We start from the raw sequence: 19,729 nt of genomic DNA, 5'->3' as shown, positions 1-19,729 counted from the left end.
TTCAGTAATGGGAGCATAGAAGCTACTGCTTAGTACATACATCTAGAAGCATCAAAGTGAACTTGGGGATTTGGTCTGGGTAGTGGGAAGTCCTGATTTCTGGGCAACACCATCATCTTCCTTGAGTTCTTTCAGCCCATCTATCACCTTTATAATAAATTGTTACTTTGGACCCCTCACTGCTTTACATAGATTGGTTTCTGATTTCCTAACTGGATCCTGACCAAAAAACCTAGTTCATGTCATGTATTTTCAGTGAATGCATGCACCTGCTTTTTCACTCAATAATATGCCATAGACATATTTTATGTAAATAAATGCAGATATACATCAACATTGATTTATACATCTATTTAAATTACTCCTTCTAGCTAAGCTATAAAATAGAAATAAGATTTATTAAAATCATCTCTATCTGAGTTGAGGCTACATTTAATTTTTAACATTCTATTATTGTGTCAGGCCTCAGCCTCAAATAATGGGGAACTGTAGTTAGGACTTTGGAATTACATGAATTTTTAGAGAATGCATGTGGTTATATTTAAATTCAATTTTCACTAATAATTTAGACATAGGAAAATTAGTTAAGTTATTCATATTGATGAAAAAGTATCTTTCAAAGAGTATTTTAACATATTCTATTAGATGAATAGATTATTAGAAAATAAACTGATCATGAATACTAGCTGTATTTGGTATTCTATTTGAATTAAATTCTCTTGATTTATGATAATAGGGTAAAACAATTCCTCCAGAGTTCTAAGTAGTCCTAAAGGCACACCTAAAGCCTCAAGAAAGTAGGAGAAAAGTTTCAGGCTTGAAGAACAATCATGTAAGTGAGTAGATTCTAGTTCACCCTAACTTGAAATAACTGAAAGCAGAATAATATAGCCTTTTAAAGGAGAAAAAATATATTAAAAATATTACTATCCCTTTAAATTGGAAAATGGTTCTAATTTAATGAAACAATGAAACAGTCTCTTTGTATTAAAAAATCATTCACTGTGTTATAAACATGTCACAACATGTATAGAACAGAAAACAAGAATGACAGGCATTTGAACCAAAGAATTGATTTAATTTTTGTTTCTTTCCTATATTGAGATAATATTGACATGTAACATTGTATTAATTTCAGGTATACAACGTAATGATTCAACACTTGTTTATACTATGAAATGATCACCACAGGTAGTCTAGTGACTGTGGTCACCATAAAAAATTTAAGAAGAGATTATTTTTTTCTTGTGATGAGAACTGTGAAGCTCAACTCTCCCGGCAACCTTCAAATATGCTCTATAATACCACTGAGTACAGTCCTTTTGTGCTGTACAACATCCCCATGACCTTCACATTTCACAACGGAAGTCTGTACTTCCAACCCCCCTCACCAGTTTTGGCCAGACCCCAACTTCACTTCTCCCAGCAACTACCACTCTTTTCTCTGTATCTATAAGTTTTGTTTTGTTGTTCATGTGTTTTGTTGTTTTAGATTCCATATATCATTGAAATCATATGGCATTTTTCTTTCCCTATTTGACTTAGCATAATATTCTCAACATAGCCCATCCATTTTGTAAATGGCAAGCTTCCACTCTTTATTATGGCTGATAATTTTCCATTGTGGACATATATATACACCATGACTTCTTTATCCATTCACCCATTTACACTCTGCTTTCCATATCTTGACTATTGCAAATACTGTTGAACATAGGGGTGCAGATAGTTTTCTGGATTGGTCTTTTTGTTTTCTTTGGATAGATCACCAGAGGTTGGATTGTTGGATCATACAGTAATTACATTCTTTAATTTTTGGAGGAACCTCCATACTATTTTCCATAGTGGCGACCCCGATTTATCTTCCCCCCAACAGTACATGAGGGTTTCCTAGTCTCTATTTTTACCAACACTTATTATTTGTCTTTTTGATAATAGTCATTCAAACAGGTGTGAGGTCATAGCTCATAGTGGCTTTGATTTGCATTTCCCAAATGATTAATGACGTTGAGCATCTTTTCATGTACTTGTGGGTTATCTGTATGTATGTCTTTGGAAAAATGCATTTTCATGTCTTCTGCCCATTTTTTAATTGGATTGTCTTTTTGCTTGGAACTCATCTTTGAGAGAATGTTAGAGGTCTTTTTCCTTGAAAATGGTAAAGTAGGGATATTTATTTGAAGCAAAATAAATGAGTATTGTGTTTCTTCTGTTAAGAGACATAAAATTTTGTCTCTTCTGAAGAATTTTTCAATTAAACAATAAATTTGAAAGAGGTAAAGTTTAACAATCTATAAGAAGCTATAAGCTTCTTATAAAAGAAGCCCATCTAATGTGATTTGTTCTTTTTCTGTTAAAATACATAATTTTCACTGATAAGAATTCCTTTTTTTTTTTTTTTTTAATTCCAGTTAGTTAACATACAGTGTGATATTGGTTTCAGGTGTATAATACAGTGATTCAACACTTGATACCTCTCCTGGTCTCATTACAGTAAGTGCACTCTTTAATCTCTATCACCTATTTTACCCATTTCCCCACCACCGCCTTTCTGGTAACCATCAGTTCTCTATGGTTAAGAATTTCTTTCATGGGGTGCCTGGGTGGTTCAGTCAGTTGAGGGTCTGACTCTTGATTTTGGCTCAGGTCATGATTCCAAGGTTGTGAGATCGAGGCCCATGTTAGGCTATGTGCTGAGCATGGAGTATGCTTAGTATTCATTCTTCCTCTCTCTCTCTCTTGCTCTCACTCTCGCTCTCTCTATCTCTTTCTACCCCTTTCTCCCATTCATGAGCTCCCTCTCTCTCTAAAATAAAAAATAAACATTCTATTCCTTGATTTGCCTCCTTTTTTTAGTTTCCCTTTGCTCATTTGTTTCTTAAATTTCACATATGAGTGAAATCATTTGCTCTTTGTCTTCTCTAACTGACATGAAAAGATAAGAGTTTCTTTTAGGTCTACAGATAGTTCATTTTAATATATAGTTAAATAACCATATAATTTGTTGATGAAGAATAAGTATCTCTGATATATATATATATATATATATATATATACATTTATTTGCTCTTATATGTATATTACATGTGGTATATGTTCTCTCAATTGAAGGAACATCTTAGGATATTTCTTTCTTTTAATGTTTTAATGAGGTGAAATTCACATAACATAAAATAAACGATTTAGGCTGTGCAAATATACTGCTATTCAGTATATTCACAGTCTTGTGCGGGCATCACCTTTATCTAGCTCCAAAACATTTATGATGTTTCTTTGAGGCTATTTGAGCATGCTGCTGAAAACCCCACTGTAGAGTCTTCTACTGGTTCCATAATGGTACTTACACCCTGATGCAGTCTCCTTGAACATTAATTATGTGCTTGCCATTGTGACTTGTTTTGGCCAAAGGACTATCAAAAGCATGATTGAACCAGAGGCTTGGTAAGTGCTTGGACATTGGGTTTACCCTCTTGAAGCACTGCCTCCATATTAAGAAGACTAGCCTATTCTTCTGGAAAAGTTACACAGAAGTGAGCAGAAGCACCTCAGTCAAAAGTCCAACCTGAGTTTATAAACATGGGAAACCATGTTTGATCTACCAGCCCGGAACCAAATGTCCATCACATAGAATTGCAGGCCAAGAAATGGTTGTTTTAGGTCAACAAATATGGGGCAGTTAGTTATGTAGCAGCAAGTAATTAACAATTGTTAAAAAATTTTTCTGCAGCAGCACTGTCTGCCCATCTAAGTGCTACATCTAATCACCACAGACTTCTAATTTCAGAAGAAGTTTATGATTTCCTTGTTGAAATATTGCCAAGGGCAATATAGGCAGAGAAAGTAGAAAACAAAGGAAGGCTGGAACCATATAACTCTCTAAACCTTAATTCAAAGAGGCCCTTCTGTCTAATTACTTGGGAAATACTATATAGATCCAATTTCCTGTTAACATTCTTTAAGCAGGGAACACAGAAGTCTGCAATGTCTCTGGGCATGATAATCATGATTAACTTCTGCTTTACTAAGCCCCTTCACCTATATTATCATTTGGGGACTAGTGAAAGTGATTCTTTCTGATTGTCAAATTATTCATACATATCCCCCATGTTTCCTGTTTTTCTATACGTCAGTGAGGAAAATAGCGAGTCATTAGGCATGTATATTAAGATACATACTGACCCTCCCATCTGCTCTAACACGGTAAATACTGATGGTGTTCTTCCCACATTGATAAGTAGAATTGAACAACAAAAATTTAACCTGAAGTTCCTTTCACAATATCATTTGTCATTTGTCATTTTCATAGCCAAGGTAACTGCAGTTTTCAAGGAAGTCCATTTGTCCTTTGTTGTCATTAACTCATTGGGCTTGTTTGAATTTCATTCTAATAAGGACATTCAGTTCTTATGCTGGATAAGTATTGGACTCATGCTAAAAATAACATTATTTGAAGCATGATTGTATTAAATACTGAGCTAGACAATGAGAGTTATAAAATGTATAACAGATTATCCCTCACTGATACAAAATTACAATTCAGTTAATAGAACACTTTATACATTCCCATTACAACTGACATATGTGGAAGGAGTTGGTATTTTAAGCCTCTAAGAATAAAAGAATAATATTTTTAAATCACCTGTATTTTAGACTATTACTTATTTTTTATATGTATAAAAATGATAGTATCACAAAAGAGGCAGAGGCCTGAGAGAGTCATCAGAATGAACAAGAAAGCAAAAATAGGGATATAACCCAGATCATGATGGAAATCTTACTTTATATCTTACTATGTATTTAAATTCATAGGCAAATGCTTTTAAGTTTAACAGCCTTCAAAAATTTGATTTTTAGTGCCTGTGTAGCATTTTATTGTATGGATACAACATAAAGTGTTTAACTATTCATCTACTGTTAAATCCACCCCTGCATTTTATCACATAGCTAATGTTGTAGTATATTGAAATATTTTCAGTTATTTTAATGGGAACAATTTTTTTTTTTAAAAAAATGAAATAATTCCAGGCCATAATACATGCTGGTTTTTGTTTTTGTTTTTGTTTTTGTTTTCAATTGTGGCCATCTTTTTTTTTTTTTTTAATGTTTATTTATTTTTTAGAGAGACAGAGACAGAATGCAAATGGATTAGGGGCAGAGAGAGAGGGAGACACGGAATCTGAAGCAGGCTCCAGGCTCCAAGCTGTCAGCACAGAGCCCAACGTGGGGCTCAAACTCACAAACCATGAGATGGTGACCTGAGCTGAAGTCAGATGTTTAACTGACTGAACAACCCAGGAGCCCCCTTATAAGATTTTTTTTTTTAATGTTTATTTATTTTTTAGAGAGACAGAGACAGAATGTGAATGGGTTAGGGGCAGAGAGAGAGGGAGACACAGACTCCGAAGCAGGCTCCAGGCTCTGAGCTGTCAGCACAGAGCCCGACACAGGGCTCGAACTCACAAGCTGTGAGATCATGACCTGAGCCAAAGTCAGAGGCTCAACCGACTGAGCCACCCAGGCGCCCCCATGCTGTTTTTAATTTCTTAAATCCTCTCCCTTCTCCATATACCACCCCCTCTACTGAGTTAACTCTTACTGACTGAACTCTTGCCTATTGTCTAACATCTGTGCAGCCAAGAGTATTGGTATACCACTGGGAGTCACATACAGTATGTCTAAATATTTATAAGGTATAAAACATGTTTTGTTTACCTATACAAACATACCTTCATAAATAAAAACTTTTATAAAGTATTATTTTTATATTACTGAATGATGGAAAAATATCAAGATCAAAGATGACTCAATCTAATTAATATTGCCCATGTCTGGATTCTTTGATATGTTGGAGATAGTTGGATGAAACATATCATTTACAAATTACTGAATTATCAAAATTTATTTCCTTCATTTCAAAGTCACTAGTCATGAATATTTTTCACACAATTGGTATTCCAAACTGAGTAACTTCTCTGGAATCTTTATAGTTCATAGTAGTGTTATGTGAATTAAAATTTGAAGATAATCATCTTTGCCAAGCTAGTAACAAATGGAATTATAAATAAATTTTTAAAGCAATACCTAAACTGGGAAAAAAAAAACTATACATTTTTATATATCATGTTGAAATATATAATGGGTTACCATATAATAAATTATCATTAGAAAATAGCCTGACATATTTTAACATCATATAAATCATTATTTTTATAATAGTATCTGTAATCTTTTACAGCAAATATGTAGAGCCATACAAGCTTTCTTCTTTCCGGTATTTTCATGCTGGAATGTTTATAAAAACAAAAACTTAAAAATAAAGCATGTTTCGGGGTGCCTGGGTGGCTCAGTTGGTTGAGTGTCCAGCTTTGGCTCAGGTCATGATCTCACGGTTTGTGAGTTCGAGCCCCACATCTGGCTCTGTGCTGACAGCTCAGAGCCTGGAGCCTGCTTCGGATTCTGTCTCCTTCTCTCTCTGCCCCTCTCCACTTGTGCTCTGTCTCTGTCTCTCAAAAATAAATAAATGTAAAAAAAAAATTAAAAAAAATAAAGCATGTTTCCCAATTTGTTCATCCTTCTGTTTAGTCATATTTATATATTGGTCCACAGAGACTAGAAAATAGACTTTGTATCAAGTAATTCATAATATTTGTATGTAAACATTTTCTTCAAGGAAACATTTCTGTATTGTATTTTATTAGACTACCACCTTTATGCAAATTTCACATGCAATTTCCTTTAATACAAAAAAATATAAAAATTAAAAAAAATTAATGTTTATTTTTTAGAGACAGCGGGGGGTGGGGGTGGCCAGAGAGAGAGACACACACACACAGAATCCAAAGCAGATTCTGAGCTGTGAGCACAGAAGCTGACGTGGGGCTCAAAGTCACGAACGGTGAGATCATGACCTGAGCTGAAGTTGGCCACTTAACCGACTGAGCCACCCAGGTGCGCCCAAAATATAAAATTTTTTAAAAAGTATTTAAAAAGGTGAAACAGCCAAACTTAATTTGTTTAGTCATTTTTTTAGAGAGCATGAGCAGGAGAGGGGAGGAGCAGAGAAAAAGAGAATCTTTTTTTTTTTTCTCTCAAGTTAGTTAACATACAGTGTAGTCTTGTCTTCAGGAGTAGAGCCCAGTGATTCATTTCTTACATATGATACCCAGTGCTTATCCCCAAGAATGCCTTTCTTAATGCCCATCACCCATTTAACCCACCACCCCTGCCACATCAACCCTAGGTTTGTTCTCTGTATGTAAGAGTCTCTTATGGTTTGCTTCCCTCTCTGTTTTTATCTTATTTTTCCTTCCCTTCCCTTATGTTCATTTGTTAAGTTTCTCGAATTCCACGCAGGAGTGAAAGTAGAGAGAGAATCTTAAACAGGCTGTATGCTCAGCATGGAACTCATTCCCACAACCTTGAGATTATGACCTGAGCTGAAATCAAGAGTTGAATGTTTAACCAATGGAGCCATGCAGGCACCCCTAGTTTGTTTAAAGGACTTGCTAGTATTATTAATAACAGATAAAAGTTCTTATCAAATATATGTAGATGTACTCAAAACTTAATTTTAATTGGTGTGAAGCCCCTCTTTGCCCTTTATCTGAAAACTTTTGTTGTTTCCCTGAACTCTTCTGATACATTGTATCTTGGCTGAGTGAAATCCAGTTGCTCTAACAGCATGTTGTGTTCCCATCCCGAGATTGAGAGAGGTTGTTGGTCAAATATTTGACATGGTTTTCATCTATTTATGCTATCTTGGACAAATCCATAAAGTATCATATGTAATACGTAATTATTCCAAGTAATGTTATCGATCTTGGTGCATTAGAGACCATTTTTCCCAATAACATATACCACCAGTGGCGAAGAAAATCTTAAGGATTTTTCAACCAAAATTCCAGCTCCTACACTCTTTGTTTATCATCTATGTTAGCAACGTTATCATGGACTTGTCTTCATTATTTCAAATCAGGGTCTACAATTGAGAGTATTAGTTTTCACTTAAATCCAAACTGCTCTTTCTACAACATGTCTGACACTGACACAGTTTTCAGTTTTATGGGTTTTTCCTCCAATTTTCCAACAAATAAGTAAATATTGTTCAGCATGATTTGTCTTTTATTCATTTTTTTTCCATAAACATATGAAGGGTATTTCCTTTTCTTTTTCTCTCTCCTTTTTTTATTCTACTAAATCTCATTTTGAAGATACCGTCTTAATTGTCAGTTGTTTCCGTATTTTAAACACTTATTCCCATGTGCACTCTACCATCACATTTCAAAATTATTTCTCCTATACATAGAAAAAGTGGTCATTGGCTTCTGTAATATGCAAATGGTGTCATAGTCATGTAAATATTGGACACGCAGTGATAACCGCAAGAGTCATATGCTTAACTGACTGAGCTACCCAGGTGTCTCAGAGAACAAAAGCATTTAAAGTTTTTATTTATTTACTTTGAGAGAGAGAAAGAGAGAACACATGTGGGTGCCAGTGGCAAAGGGGAGGGAGAAATCCCAAACAGCAGGCTCCACACCGCAATATCATGGGGCTTGAACCCACAAACTGTGAGATAATGACCTGAGCCGAAGTCAGACGCTTAACTGACTGAGCCACCCAGGCACTCCCACAAGCATTTAAAAGCTCTTGCTGTATAGCTAGATTCCACTCAAGAAAGTTTGAACATGTTAATTTTGCCCAAATAAAGAAAAAATTTAAAAACAAAGTTTCATACAATTTACATGTAATAAGCAGGCATAATTGGGTTTGTTTCACTGTATTTCTTATTCCTTTATTATATTTTTACTTTTCATCAATTTGATAAAGTATTTTTAAAGTTTATTTATTTTGAGAGAGAGAGAGAGAAACAGAGATAGAGAAACAGCAGGGGAGGGACAGAGAGAGAGGGGACAGAGGATCTGAAGTGGGCTCTATGCTGAAAGCAGTGAACCCAATGCAAGCTTGAACTCGTGAGTGGTTTAATCATGACATGAACCAAAGTCGGACATTAACCGGTGAAGCCACCCAGGTGCCCTGATTAAGTATTTAAAAAATTTTTTTTAATGTTTATTTATTTTTGAGACAGAGAGAGACAGAGCATGAACGGGGGAGGGTCAGAGAGAGGGAGACACGGAATCCGAAACAGGCTCCAGGCTCCGACTGTCAGCACAGAGCCCGACATGGGGCTCGAACTCACGGACTGCAAGATCATGACCTGAGCCAAAGTCGGCTGCTCAACCGACTGAGCCACACAGACGCCCCTGATTAAGTATTTTTAAATTGTAGTTCTTATTTATACCATTTGACTTATGAAGTTGAATATTTTTCATTTGGTCACAAATGTGTTTTACTTATTGTTTACATTATCTATATTCTCTTGATTTTACTCTGCTACTTTTCTTTGAAATAAGTAAATAGGAAGGTGGGTAGGTGGATAGATAGATAGATAGATAGATAGATAGACAGAGTTAGGCTTAGAAAGTTTTCTTTATGTACTAAAGATAATAAGTAACCATTTCCTGTCAAAGACTCAAAAATCTTTTCTAGGGTATGGTTCACTTTTCTAATTCTGCTTTTGAACTTTTAATGATGATAAATTTTAAAATAGAAAATAGTTCAATATTTTCCTTCATGGTTTCAAATAGAGTTTTACACATGGACTTAATTCAACTGAATAATAAAAAAAACCAATCTGCTATATTTGTTCCAGGACTTTTTCAGTGTCTTGACTAGGTTTAAATTTTAAAACCATGTTGAATTTATTTTTTAGTATACCATGAGAAAATGATTTAGTATTTCCTCTCCTCTCTAAAGGTGGTACAATTTTCTCAGTACTAATTATTGACTAGTTCTTCTTAAGAACCCTGTATTTTGGAAGGAAACCATACTTATAAGCATACCTTGTAAGGAAAGAAGCAAACACAATGTTTCAAATTGTGTATTTTCTGGGATTGTTATAACATTTTTATAGATGAGAATTCATTTTTATCTTATCCTAGAACATTTCTTTTTTAAAATTTAAGCATATAGAGTGCCTGGGTGGCTCAGTTGGTTAAGCATCTGACTGTGGATTTCGGCTCAGGTCAGATGTCATGGTTGTGAGTTTGAGCCCCATGTCCGGCTCTGCGTTGACAGTGCGGAACCGGCTTGGGATTGTCTGCCTCCCTCTGTCTCTGCGCCTCCCCTGTTCTCTCTCTCTGTCTCTGTCTCTGTCTCTGTCTCTCTCTCTCTCTCTCTGCCTCTCTCTCAAAATAAATAAATAAACATTAAAAAATAAGAATAAAATAAAATTGGAGCATAGGTTACAAATGCACACATTTTAATTGTACAGTGAATGTTCCCGAATACATACGAGTGCAACCCAACACCCAAGTCAATGTAGAATATTTTTATGTCTGTAGAGGAGCCCTCTACCTTCTCCAGTCAATACAACCCCCTTAAAGGAAATAACTTGCCCCAACACAGTCACCAGAGTTGAGTTTTCCTTGTTTTTCAACTTGATGGAACCATGTAATATACTATTTTGTGTCAGGGTTTTTCAGCTCAACTTTATGTCTTTGATATACATAGTTGTTTCTTTTTCCATTGTTACACAGTACTTCAGTGTATGGATATATCACAATCTATTTAATTTTTTTTTATTCTTTATGGAATTTTGGGTTGTTTTGAGTTTTAGGCTATTATAAGTAAATCTGATTGAACATTCATAGGCATGTCCTTTAGTTGACATATGCACTTACTTCATTTGAATATATACCCACACTCTGCAGTAGAATTGCTGGTGATAGGATACTAATATGTTCAGCTTTAGTAAAAACTGCCAAATAGTTTCCCATTGTGTTTGTGCCAACTTACACCCACACCAGCAATGTGTGAGAATAACTGCTTTTTCTTCCCTTTGGATCTACCTCTTTTAAAGTTAAAAAAAAAAAAAAAAAAGAAAAAGACTTTTTTTTTTAAAGCTTTTAGTTGGAGTCATCCATTGAATTTGTTTTCTTTTTAACAGAGTTTCAGGGGAGCAAAGCTATGCTTCTTAGGAAAAAAATTAGCAAATTGCTGACAGCATCAGCTTTGAAATCATAAAAATCCAATTTCTTTTTTTTAAAGCTTGTTTATTTATTTTGAGAGACATGGAAAGTAGGGGAAGAGCAGCATGAGTGGGAGAGGGGCAGAGAGAGAGAGAGAGAGAGAGAGAGAGAGAGAGAGAATGAATCCCAAGCAGGCTCTGCACTGTCAGCATGCAGCCCAATACAGGGCTCTAACTCACTAAACCCATGAGATCATGACCTGAGCTGAAACCAAGAGTCAGATGCTTAACCAACTGAGCCACCCAGGTGGCCCTAAAAACCCAGTTTCTTTTCTTTTTTTAAAATATATTTTTTAATGTTTTGTTTTTTATTATTTTTTTAAGCTTAATTTATTGTCAAGTTAGCTAACATACAGCATATACAGGGCACTCTTGGCTTCAGGAGTAGATTCCCATGATTCATTGCTTACATACAACACCCAGTGCTCATCGCAACAAGTTTCCTCCTCAAAGTTCATCACCCATTTTCCCCTCCCTCCATCCCTCATCAACCCTCAGTTTGTTCTCTGTAATTAAGAGTCTCTTACGGTTTGCCTCCCTTTCTGTTTGAAACTATTTTTTCCCCTTCCATTCCCCTATGGTCTCCTGTTAAGTTTCTCAAATTCCACATATGAGTGAAAACATAAGATATCTGGCTTTCTCTGACTTATTTCACTTAGCAGAATACCCTCCAGTTCCATCCACATTGCTGCAAATAGAAAGATTTCATTCTTTCTCATTGCTGAGTAGTATTCTATTATATATATATAAACCACATCTTCTTCATCCATTCATCAGTTGATGGACATTTGGACTCTATCCATAATTGGGCTATTGTTGATAGCACTGCTATAAACGTTGAAGTACATGTGTCCCTATGAATCAACACTCTTTTATCCTTTGGATAAATTCCTAGCAGTGCTGTTGCTGGGCCATAGGGTAATTCTATTTTTAATTTTTTGAGGAACCTCCATACTGTTTTCCAGAATGGCTGCACCAGTTTTCATTCCCACCAGCAGTGTAAAAGGGTTCCCATTTCTCCACATCCTTGCCAACATCTGTTGTTGCCTGAGTTGTTAATTTTAGCCACTCTGACTGGTGTGAGGTGGTATCTCAATGTGGTTTTGATTTATGTTTCTCTGATGATGAGAGATGTTGAGCATCTTTTTATGTGTCTGTGGCCAGATGTGACCATCTGGATGTCTTCTTTGGAAAAGTGTCTATTCATGTCTTCTGCCCATTTATTTACTGGATTATTTGTTTTTCAGGTGTGTTGAGTTTGGTAATGTTGAGTTTGGTAAGTTCTTTATAGATTTTGAATACTAACCCTTTATCTGATATGTCATTAACAAATATCTTTTCCCATTCCCTCGGTTGCCTTTTAGTTTTGTTGATTGTTTCCTTTGCTGTGCAGAAGACTTTTATCTTGATGAGGTCCTGATAGTTCATTTTTGCTTTTATTTCCCTTGCCTCAGAGACTTGTTGAGTAAGAAGTTGGTGCAGCAAAGAGGTCAAAGAGGTTGTTGCCAGTTTTCTCCTCTAGGGCTTTGGTGGTTTCCTGTCTCACATTTAGGTCTTTCATACATTTTGAGTTTATTTTTTGTGTATGATGTAAGAAAGTGTTCCAGTTTTATTCTTCTGCATGCTGCTGTCCAGTTCTCCTAGCACCATTTACTAAAGAGACTCTTTTTTCCATTGGATACTCTTTCCTGCTTTGTCAAAGATTAGTTGGCCATACATTTGTGGATCCAGTTCTGGGTTCTTTATACTATTCCATTGTCTGTGTGTCTGTTTTTGTGCCAATACCATATTGTCTTGATGATAAAGCTTTGTGGTAGAGGCTAAAGTCTGGGATTGAGATTCCTTCCGCTTTTGTTTTCTTTTTCAACATTACTTGGCTATTCGAGGTCTTTTGTGGTTCCAAAAAAAAAAAAAAAACAAAAAACAAAAACATAAAATGGATTGTTTGTTCTAGCTCAGAGAAGAATGTCAGTGCAATTTTGATTTGGATTGCAGTTGAATCCGTAGATTGCTTTGGGTAGTATTGACATTTTAACAACATTTGTTCTTCCAATCTACGAGCGTGGAATGTTTTTCCATTTCTTTGCATCTTCTTCAATTTCTTTCATAAGTTTTCTATATTTTTCAGCATACAGATCTTTTACCTCTTTGGGTAGGTTTATTTCTAGGTATTTTATGGTTCTTGGTGCAGTTGTAATTGGGATCAATTCCTTGATATCTCTTTCTGTTGCCTCATTATTGGTGTGTAGAAATGCAACCGATCTCTGTACATTGAATTTGTACCCTGCAACTTTGTTGAATTCATGTATCAGTTCTAGCAGTTTTGTGGTGGAGTCTTTTGGGTTTTCCACGTAGAGTATCGTGTCATCTGCAAAAAGTGAAAATTTGACTTCTTCTTTGCCAATTTGGATGCCTTTTATTTCATTTTGTTTTCTGACAAAATGTTTTCTTTGTTTTCTGACACCCAGTTTCTCATTGAGCTCCTTCACCTATTTAGTGTGTGATCTTGAGTAAGATAATTAAATTATGTATGTGTTGGTTTCCTCATCTGCAGTTAGTGAATGCTCCACAAAATACTCATTGAATAATGTTTTTTAGCTCTGGTGAAAAGAAATCAGGTACCATCCTAGCTAGATTCATGGAGTACTCAAAAGATGATGCTAGTAACAATAATAATAAAATAAATTCTTATTATTGTCTCTCCTTTTTATATCTACATCTGGAATATACACATGTAGTATGATCTCTAGAACTATTGGAATTTAAAATCCATTTTAATTGGCTCTACATTATTGTAGCTTTTCACATGGGCATTGACATACTTTTGGTTTGTCTTGACTCATGAAGAGTTGATTACATTTAAGTAGCAACACAAGTACAGATTTTGAGTATTTAAAAAGAACTGTGACCAACCAAAAGTTTAAATTTTGTCTTTTATATCAAATTCTATAATACAACATATCAAGGGAACTTCTGCACATGGAGAGGGTGTGAATGGAGATAGATGTCAGAGGCAGAAGCAAAAGACAAAACCAGAATAGGTGAAGAAAAAATAAAATATTGCCTAGGGATCAGGTAAGGAAACTATACAAATCCAAAACGGACACAGAAGCCAGGTAGCACTCCAAATCAGGGTACAGTAAGGAGTCAGGAAATAACATCTATGTAGAAGTCAGTGGTCATGCCATCGATTCAAAGGCCAAGCAAGAAGTTCAGAGTCAAGGATTATACAAAATCTGCTTATGGGCAATAGAAAGGATGAGACAGAAGCCTCTTATTTGCTTACTTACAAGAACAAGAGCCAGGGAGTTGCTCAAGACCAGAAATAAACTATCTCTCTTCTTACTATGTTTTGTATGATGGGATATGTGCCTGTATAAAGAGTAGAAATGGTTCACAAGGAAAACTGTAATGAATCTTTTCTTTTTTCTCCTTCCACTCATTTTGAAGCAAATTCTCTTGAAAATTGCCTACCGGTATTAGTGATTGTAATAGATATAATTCATAAATTTTATCAAACTATTCAAAGTTCCCTTTATTGTAGCAAACTTTTCTCCTTGAAGTAAGAGGAGTCATAGCTGCAAAAGTTTCCATAATTACTGAGTGCTGGATACAAAGACATTTTTTTAAATCAGTGATTCTGGAATAGTTTTCCTTTATCTCATCAGTATTTAATCTATCTCCTTGTAGGTCTGTTTGAATTAGGGAAAAAAAATTAGTGCATCCTCATAAATTACTAGAAAGTAAATTTAGAACATTTGGAGCTTACTTCTCCTGTTGTCACTCTCTACCATGCCTTGTATTATTTTCTTCCAATTAGTGGAGAGATTTAATGAGTGAATAATAAAATGAGGTCTCTCTAAAAAACAGTTAAGTTACAATATGTTTATTTACTTTGTTGCTGGACAGCCAACCAAGCCCTCTGTTTCTGGTAAGCACTTCACAAATTTACTGTCACTGTTGGGCATAAAATGTAACAAAATTGATTCCTTTACTTTTAACACCAAGGTTATCCATTTGAAGGGGTACATAAAGATTAAATGACAGCAGGAGTATGGCCCTTTACTTTTGCATCTTGGTCTATTGCTCTGCTGGCTTTTTTTTTTTTCTATTCTCATTACTTTGCAACATTAATTGAATCTTTTGAAGTTGATGCCTTATAAACAAGAGTCCTAGATGAATTTTATTTCTAACATTATTGCAGTTTGAAAAGCAATATGCAGCCACTTCTTTAACATGTGGAAAAACAATAACATGGCAAAGTGAAATTATGAACAGGGTGTATTGGGAAGAGCTGGAAACCAGAAATCAATCAACTTCCATAACTAGTTAGAGAACCCTGGGTAAATCATTTAACCTCCGTGGGTCACAGTTTTCTTATTTATAAGAGGAGGAAATTTGTATTAGATGACCTCTGGATCCTTCCAAGTGGAAATTAGTTCTTTTATTTATCATTATTCTTTCCAGGTCTCTTTAATCAATACTTTGCTTGAGAATCAAAACAAACAAACAAAAAATGTCATGGATTTGTAGGTGTTTGCTTTTTTTTCCCCACTTAATCTTTTACAGTGGCATAAATAAACAATTTAATTCCCAACAGGTAAATAGCAGGGGGAACAGAGGAGTATGAAATTGAATAATTTTTAAATTGGAAAAAATGAACGTATTATAGAATGAAAATTGTTCTGTTTCTGGCCTCAGCTGGTTATTTCATTCTAAAACAAACAATGTAAAATTCATTTCTAATACCTGTATTAGAAAAAAATACTTTAATATTGGAACATTTCTATGATGTTGAAAAAATAATCACATAGAGAAGTAAATTTATTTGTCTCATTCTATGCAATGCATTGTTTCCCTCTTTCAAACTGGATCACATGATTGATATTTGAATAGTATTCATTCAAACTGCATTGGGGGTGGATATATACTCATTTTTAGCTTTTTGGCTTTGTTTTAGGAGAAGAATAGATTATTGCATTTGTTTGTAAATCACTTATTGGACTGAGAAACGATATGAATATACCAGAAAGATTTATTTACATTCACTGACTATATGTATGTGTGTGTGTGTGTGTGTGTACGTGTATAAATACATGTATATATATATATGTATATATATGTGTGTATATATACATGTGTATACATACATATATATATATATTTTTTTTTTTTATTTATTGTAGCTCATTTTCAAAGTACTTCAAAACCTCTTATTAAGATTTCAAAAGATGCGTATTATGCCATCTGTAATGTAGATGGATTATAAATGTGACCAAAAAAACAAATCACAATCATGTGTTTTATCCAAATGTAATCATTGCAGTAATTTTGGAAGAGTAATTGTATTTATTGGATGAACTTTGGATGGAAGGATATATTCATATAGCTCTGATTCCTCTGGTCTCTGCTTATTCCTGCAGTGATCACACATTCCTTTCCACCTGCCCTCCTATTGGTACACCCCAGGAGCATGAACCATTTTAGGTATCTTGAATACACATGATCCTTCCTATTTCAGGGTCTTTTCATATATGTTATCATCTTCTTGAAACCATCTTCTGTTCACTTCTTGCATAACCAATTTCTTTTTATGCTTTAAGACTTGACTCAGTGATCATTTCCGGATTTTAGACCAAAGGTTTCCTCTATATAATCACAAAATTATCCTGGATATTATTATGAAGTGAATAGTTAAGTATTCTTTCTTTCAATTGTAAAGTGAATAGTTAAGTAATTGTTTAACATCTATTTTCCTGGCTCAGCTGTAGGCTCTTTAAGGGCAGTGAAGCTGTCTGGCCCTGGACTTTTGTTTGATGAAAAGTTTTGATTGCTGACTCAGTCTTCTTACTAGCAATCAGTTTTTTTTGTTTTTGTTTTTGTTTTTTTCGGGTTTTCTGTTTCTTCCTTATTCAATCTTGGAAGATTATACATTTGTAGGAATTTATCCATATCTTGTAGATTGTTCAACATGTTGAAATATAATTATTCATAGTAGTGTCTTAAGGACCTTTGTATTTCTCTAATGTGGGTTGTAACCTTTTAATTTCTGATTTTATTTATTTGAGTCCTTTCTGTTCTTGTTTAGTGTAGCTACAGTTTTGTCAATTTTGTTTATCATTTTTGAAGAATCAGCTCTTATTTTCATTGTTCTTTTCTGTTTTGTTTTTAGTCTCATTTATTTCTATTCTGATCTTTATTATTTCCTTCCTTCTAACTTTGGGCTTTGTATGTTCTTTCTCTAGTTACTTTAGGTGTAAAATCAGATTCTTTATGTGAGATTTATTTTTTTCTTGAGGTAGGCTTGTATTACTGTGAACATTGCTCTTAGCACTATTTTTACTACATCCTGATCTTAGTATTTCTTTTTTTTTTGTTTGTTTGCTTTCATTTGTCTCTAGGCATTTTCTTTTCTTTTGTTTCAAATGTTTCCTCTAATTTCTTTGAAGATCCAGTGGTTGTTGAATAACATTTTGAATCTCCAAATATTTATGTTTTTCTTTCAGTTGTCTTGCAATTGATTCCTAGTTTCATACTGTTGTGGACGGAAATGATGGTTGATATGATTTCAACCTTCTTGAATTTATTGAGACTTATTTTGTGGCTTAACATGTGAACCGTTCTGGAGAATGTTGCATGTGTCCTTGAAAAGAATATGTATTCTCCTGCTTTTGGATGTAATGTTCTGAATATATCTGTTAAGTCCATCTGGTCCAATATGTTATTTAAAGCCATTGTTTCCTTATTGAATTTCTGTCTGGATGATCTATCCATTGATATAAGTAGTGTTTTAAAATCCCTGCTATTATTGTAGTGCTGTTAATATCCCCCTTTAGGTATGTTAATATTTTCTTTATATATTTTGGTACTTGTATATTGGGTGCATATATATTTATAAATGTTGAATATTCTTGCTGGATTGGTCTCTTTATCAGTATGCAATGCCCTTCTTTGTCTTTTGTTACAATCTTTTTTTTAAAGTCTATTTTGTCTGAGATAATTATTGCTACTTCAACTTTCTTTTTTCCTCCCATTTTCATAGAATATTGAGAATATTTTCCCATCCCTTTCAGTCTCTGTGTATTCTTAAATCCAAGAATAAAGGATGTTAAAATGTCAATACTACCCAAAGCAATCTACACATTCAACGCAATCCCCATCAAAATTGCACTAACATTTTCCTCAGAGCTAGAACAATCCTAAAATTTGTATGGAACCACAAAAGACTCTGAATAGCCAAAGCATTGTTGAAAAAGAAAACCAAAGTGGGAAGCATCACAATCTCAGACTTTAGCCTCTACTACAAAGCTGTAATCATCAAGACAATATGGTATTGGCACAAAAACCGAGACATAGAGCAATGGAATACAATGAAGAACCCAGAAGTGGACCCACAAATGTATGGCCAGCTAATCTTTGACAAAGCAGGAAAGAGTATCCAATGGAAAAAAGAGTCTCTTTAGTAAACGGTGCTGGGAGAACTGGACAGCAAAATGCAGAAAAATGAAATTAGACCACCTGGTTACACCATACACAAAAATAAACTCAAAATGAATGGAAGACCTAAATATTAGACAGGAAACCACCGAAGCTCTAGAGGACAAAACAGGCAACAACTTCTTTGACCTCGGCTGCAGCAATTTCTTGCCTGACATGTCTCCAAAGGCAAGGGAGATAAAAGCAAAAATGAACTATTGGGATCTCATCAAGGTAAAAAGCTTCTGCATTGCAAAGGAAACAATCAACAAAACTAAAAGACAACCGACAGAATGGGAAAAGATATTTGCAAATGACGTGTCGGATAAAGGGTTAGTATCCGAAATCTATAAAGAACTTACCAAACTCAACACCTGAAAAACAAATAATCCAGTGAAGAAATGGGCAGAAGACATGAATTGACATTTTTCCAAAGAAGACATCCAGATGGCCAACAGACACATGAAAAGATGCTCAATGTCACTCCTCAGGGAACTATAAATTATAACCACATTGAGATACCACCTCACACCAGTCAGAGTGGCTAAAATTAACAACTCAGGCAACAACAGATGTTGGCAAGGATGTGGAGAAATGGGAACTCTCTTGCACTGTTGATGGGAATGCAAGCTGGTGCAGCCGTTCTGGAAAACAGTGTGGAGGTTACTCAAAAAAAAAAAAAAAAGATAGAACTACCCTATAACCCAGGAATATCACTTCTAGGAATTTACCCAAAGGATACAAGAGTGCTGATGCATAGGGGCACATGTACCTCAATGTTTATAGCAGTGCTTTCAACAGTAGCCAAATTATGGAAAGAGCCTAAATGTCCATAAACTGACGAATGGATAAAGAAGATGTGGTTTATATATACAATGGAATACTACTCGGCAATGAGAGAGAATGAAATCCAGCCATTTGAAACAATGTGGATGGAGCTGGAGGGTATTATGCTAAGTGAAATAAGTCACTCAGAGAAAGCCAGGTATCATATGTCTTTCACTCATATGTGGAACTTGAGAAACTTAACAGAAGGCCATGGGGGAATGAAAGGGGGAAAAGTAACAGAGAGGAAGGGAGGCAAATCATAAGGGACTCTTAAATACAGAGAACAAACTGAGGGTTTCGGGGGGGGCACGGGGAAGAAGGGAAAATGCATGATGG

Source organism: Panthera onca, chromosome A1 (genome assembly GCF_046562875.1).
Source record: "Panthera onca isolate mPanOnc1 chromosome A1, mPanOnc1 haplotype 2, whole genome shotgun sequence".
In the NCBI taxonomy this organism is placed as follows: domain Eukaryota; kingdom Metazoa; phylum Chordata; class Mammalia; order Carnivora; family Felidae; genus Panthera; species Panthera onca.
This window is presented reverse-complemented; position numbering follows the sequence as displayed.